Source organism: Oreochromis aureus, linkage group 11, assembly GCF_013358895.1.
Source record: "Oreochromis aureus strain Israel breed Guangdong linkage group 11, ZZ_aureus, whole genome shotgun sequence".
NCBI lineage: Eukaryota > Metazoa > Chordata > Actinopteri > Cichliformes > Cichlidae > Oreochromis > Oreochromis aureus.
In genome coordinates, this window is record NC_052952.1 from 29,057,570 (window position 1) to 29,063,320 (window position 5,751).

Genomic DNA, 5,751 nt, shown 5'->3' on the forward strand with positions numbered 1-5,751 from the left:
CTCCCTGAAACTTGGGCCGCCTTTGCAGAGGACATTAACTGGGTGAAGTAGAATTAGCCAATGTAGACGTAATTTGTACGAAAAACTTGCCTGGATTATGAGTGTATCATTTCATTTATTTGCAGGATATCTGATTTGCATCTCTACTTGGCTTGTTCCTCATAACTACATGAACCTTGGAGGAGGATTATGGGTCTTGTAGTATTCAGAGCATCAGCCACACATGGCCCCATCAATTTTACAAATCTGTGTATTAATTGCCTAATTCTTAATTAATTCTTTAGTCAGCCACCAGATGGCCTAAAGTTGTACTCCTCCCTCCATCACCTGACTCCTGTCCGTTATACTGGTGCCGTGGCTTAGCTGGTTAAAGCGCCTGTCTAGTAAACACGAGATCCTGGGTTCAAATCCCAGCGGTGCCTTGAGGGCTGTTCTCTTCTAAAAAGAACTTTAAAAAACTCAATATAAATACCAGACCTGTTATTGATCATACAACAAATATTGCTTTGCCCCACCCCAAAAAGAATAAATCCTTGCTCAATCACTGCCTAGTCCTCAAGCTGAAATCACTGACATTTGTTCCTATGGGAGCGACTACCATAATGATTCCCTGATGGTTTACCGTTGCAGCCCACTGATTCTTTCCCCCATTGGAATGACACAAAAGCTATAAACAGCTAGCTATTTCTGATTCTGTCTAAAATATCGGCTGATTTTCAAATGAAGAATGATTTTCATGAAGACAGAACTAGTTCTGCACAGAAAGTGCACAGGCTAGTGGTATCCAAGGCACCCCCATAGTACATGATACATGATCACAGTGTCCACAATTTGACTCATTGTCAGGAGACCTTTGGTGCATGTTACACCCAACTCCTCTCTCTCTCCCATTCGTTTTTGTCAGTCAGTGGCAAAATGTCCCCAAAAGAAATATACAGTTTTTTTTTTATGCCTTTGTGCTTTTCAACCTCCACTTGAGCCTTTATCTGCCTGCCAACCTGTTCCTCTCACCTGCCCCTGCTCCTGTAGCGGTACCTATCAGCTCAAACAGAGACCTTTATGGTAAACTTAAGAGCTCAATGCACTATAACATAAGAAATAAACACCACATGAACAAAACAGAGCAGACTAATTAGGAATCCATTGCAAAGTAAGAAAACGCAGCCGAATACAGCCAAAAGACTGACAATATACATGTGATTTGACTCAAAACAAGGCCATCTGCATTTAAAATACACACGCAGACACAGACCATCCAGGTGTCCCTGGTATGGGCAATCGTGGCTCAAGAGTTGGGAGTTCGACTTGTAATCGGAAGGTTGCCGGTTCGAGCCCCGGCTTGGACAGTCTCGGTCGTTGTGTCCTTGGGCAAGACACTTCACCCGTTGCCTACTGGTGGCGCCAGTGTCCGGCAGCCTCGCCTCTGTCAGTGCGCCCCAGGGTGCCTGTGGCTACAACGTAGCTTGCCATCACCTGTGTGTGAATGGGTGAATACCTGGATCTGTAAAGGGCTTTGGGGTCCTTAGGGACTAGTAAAGCGCTATATAAATACAGGCCTTTTTCCAGGCCATTTAATAAAGTGAAGTGTGATTTATTTATTTATTTATTTTTTTTAAAAAAGCTCACACAAAATAAAAGATTTTTTAATGATAACAAACATTATAATTATTTTCTCTCTTTGTCGAACTGTTTGCAATCTTATGGAATAAACAGATGTGGGCTGCACAATTGGCGCATGCGCCCTGCGGTTCTCTGCTCTGCGCCCTCGCGTGCGGGGCATCTGGATGGGTTGGATGGATGAATAGATAGATGGAGGGATGGCCTACAACTAACTCCAGCACGAGGTTAGATGACGTAATAATCTAACAACAACTGTAGTAGTAAACAAAACCCAGCTGACGCTCACAGCCTGTTTTAATCTACAGTCTGGCAGGTTCCTGGACAGCCTTCTCGTGGAGCACCAACATTTTACATTGGAATAAACTAAACAGATGCATTACTGGGATTTCGTTTTGTACAAAAAAGTAGAAATCAATTACACGATTAAATGTAAATGTAAACAACGAGATTTTGTGACTTTTTAAGGCCACCGAGTCGCTTTTCAGACACGCACCAGCTGAAACCTCCATCCATGCATGGAAATCCATACATGGTAATCATGGGAGCCCAATGCGCACGGAGAGCACAGTTAAGAAATCGAAAAGAAAAACGCCGCGGAGACATAATGTATCCATAGTTGGATCAAAGTTGAGTGAAAAATAAAAAGCGTTTTTTCTTGGACATTCAACTTCAGAAACAGAACCAATGCGCAGCTACAGGCGTCCCTGTCTTCGTGTTGCCTTTCAGTGTAAGATGCGTTACCCAGAAGGGTTTTCTTTCCCTCTGTGGCCATCATCTTCTGAGCGCAGGCATGCAGACAGCTCACGGATATCCTCCCGATAATTGTTTAGGTAAAATCATTTTTAAAAAATTGAAAGGAGGTAAAATAACAAAATTATAAATAAATAAGTTTGTTCCAGCGCGCACAGATTAGCGCTGCCCTGCATGAGTATGTGCTCCTTACAAGATTCCACTTAAACAAATGAAATGCCCTTATTACTTACATGTAATATGCGGAAGATGGATGGTTGGATGGACTTACATGAAAGTTTTTAACTCAGTTACTTGCTCTGTATTTCAAAAGAATGAACAAAACGGTTCCTGCTGCTGTTGGGTTTTTTTTGTTGTTGTTTTAGCGCACTTCTAAAATCACAGTGCAGACCTCTAAGACCCGTTTCTACACATTACCACACATTATAGTGTCAGTTCTTATAAACGAGCTAATCAAGGTTTGTAAATATCACAGTTGAAGTCATGTCTACTCACTTTCAGCTTTACATTCATCTCAAGACGCAGTGAGAAGCAGTCCGTAAAAAAAAAAAAAAAAAGCATCTCCCAGCTGGTTATCCCCAAAGCGGGCTTTCCACTGCTGTTTAAAACATCCCACAGCCCTTTCGACGAAAATTATGAGGGGAAAGAGTCCACGAGGAGAATCACAAAACTCACTTTCTGTTGTTCAGATGTTGTGTGGGAGTACGTGTGCGGGAAGTTGGATTTGTGGTGCCGGGCGCTGCGCTCTGGTCCGCACTGCTCCGGAGACACTGTTTAAGTGTGTCCTCCACTGGTTTCTCCATTGGCTGGGGATGATGATGATGATGATGATAGAGTCCACCTCCTATAATATGACGCTGGCTGCACATGAACGCGTGTGTGCTGAGGATGAGGAGGGTGGTGAATCCTGTTGCTGTATCCAAGTGGTTCATTTATCGGGGACTGATTTCTTGTCTATTTTTCATTATTTACAGAGAACCCATCAATTTCATAAAGCATTCTTCTTCTGCTATTATTATTATTATTATTACTACTACAGTTCTGCACCTGTTTAATAAAACCAACCTTTTGCCACCTTTATCTGTGAATTAATGCAGCAGTATGAAAATCAGGTCTCATCTGACTCTTCCAGCAGGTTTAAAATTATGAAAATCATATTCATGATATTTTTTTAACCTTTTATCTGACAGCTCACAGTTGCATGGCTGAATTACCAGCCAAGCAATATAGGGTACCTGCCACAACAGTCCAAGGTCCCGGGAAATTGAACATCTGGCAGCATAAATACATCTGACAGAATGGCAAAGACCTTAAAGGGACATCCTCCTTTACCGCCTTATCTTGCAGCCATACCTGAGGAAGGGTTCTTTCATTAGAATCTAATTTCAGGGTCTTTTATGTGTTAAAAGTGACAGTACAGCTCAGATAATCTGGGGTTGAATTTCTAGTATACATGAGATGTTTCCAGATTTTTTTTCTTTTTTAAACTTGAGTGTCGCAGGCAAAGTGAACCAGTACAGAGGGTCCCATAGAAAATCAGAAAATCCTATTAAAAATATACTAGGACAATTTCTCAGAAACTGAATACTAAAAGCTCAAAGCACATTGAAGGGTAAGCCCTCAGCAGAACGGACATTCATTGAGACACTGAGATTATCACCACAGCCTGTGGCTATCTCTCTGCATAACTCCTGCAAATCCACATTGCAATAGTTACAGACCCTTACTATTTGCACATTGTCAGAGAAAATAACAATGTTAATATGATAAGAGGGGCACCTCAATTTCAACTTTATCTATATTCAATTTTGTGTAATATATTGGGATGTTTGTATAATAGAGCTATTTTGTAATAAATTGTATGATCTAAATGGTACTTTAACTTGTTAATTATTGTTCCCACTGTCTTGGCGCAACTGTGGCTACATAATTTCCTCGGGGATTAATAAAGTTTTATAAATCTGATGATTCCGGTTACTACTGTTGTAATATATTCATCACCTTCTACACACACCAACAAACCAGTATCGCTGCCTGCGGGCTCAGATCCGCTCTTGAGGATTTGGCCAAATCTCTCTCAGAAGAGTTGTTTGCTTTCTAATTGCTTTTTGGCTTTATGGCACCACGATAGCATTAGCATTCCCCTCCCAACTGTTGTCTGTGGAAAAGCTGAAGCCAGAAGATGGCAGCTTTTGCAACAGTGCATGCAAAGAACCGATACTGCAAATTAACAATTCATTAATTGCCTCAAGTGTGCCCATTGGGAACCACTGAATTACGAGGTGTTGATGTCCCATAACAATAAGGCAGCAGCTTTGAAGCACAAGAATCAACCGCGAGGAAAAGAAGAAGATCACAAAGAAGATTCATGCATGTAATGAAGGAGGACATGCAGAGGGTTGGTGTGAAAGAGGAGGATGTCAGGGTTAGGGTGAGGTGGAGGCAGATGATTCGCTGTGGTGACCCCTAAACTGAGCTGTTGCACACAACTGTCACAAAAATCAGATAAGTGTAGTAAAACCCTGTCACTCAAGCTAGCCAGCACATCTTTATTTCTTTAATTCTTCAAAGCACCCATTTTAGGAGCTTTATAAACACTATGACTCCTCTGAAGTGCATAAAACTCTTCCTGTGTTGTGTGAAAGTATCATTTATCTGCAGGTTGGGCTCCAGTTCTGCGGTGGGCAAAACAAGACAAAAACATAATCCCGTGTTTGTCTGTGTGCGGTGGGTAATCCTTAATCCAGTGTTCACAGCAGGCGACTTCAGTCTGATGCTTCAGCTGCCTCACAGTTTGGAGTATTTGTTTCTGCAGCCGGGCAGTGACATGAAATATATGCATTATACATATTTTAATATAACACATAAGAAATGACCTGCACATTGGTCCTTAATGAAAATGTGCAGCGATAACAGTGCAAAGTGGAGAATTAACAGATGATAACAAAACGAAATTACAGTGGCGAAGCAGCGATAAAATCAAATAAACCTTTTTCCTTTGATGCCCCTGATTTGTAGTTTCAGAAATTAATCACACAGCAGATAGGAGAAGAGTATTTTAAGTATTTGATTTATTTTTTAAGGCACAGAATCAGGTGCCCAATAATTTATACTGTTATGCATTCATAGGTTTAAAATTATTTTGCACTTTTCTGATCTCACTGACCACTCAAGGTTTTATACATAACATATCAGCACCTGCAGCCAACTTAGAATCACAAATTAACCTCACGCTCATGACTGTGGGAGGAAACCCACTAAGACTAGTGAGAACAAAGGCCCCAGGAAGACTTCAAGCTACAGTCTTCTTGCTGTGAGCCTGCAGAGCTAACAACTACACCACGGTGCTGCCAAGACACAAGACAAGATACAAAATAAAAA

General features: G+C 41.4%; 1 non-coding gene across 1 annotated transcript; it reads left to right on the top strand.

The window, feature by feature from the left end:
• Window positions 1-348: 348 nt before the first annotated feature.
• trnat-agu lies at window positions 349-422 on the top strand. The gene has a single exon. It is a non-coding gene; the product is annotated as a tRNA-Thr (tRNA).
• The last annotated feature ends 5,329 nt before the right edge of the window (window positions 423-5,751 follow it).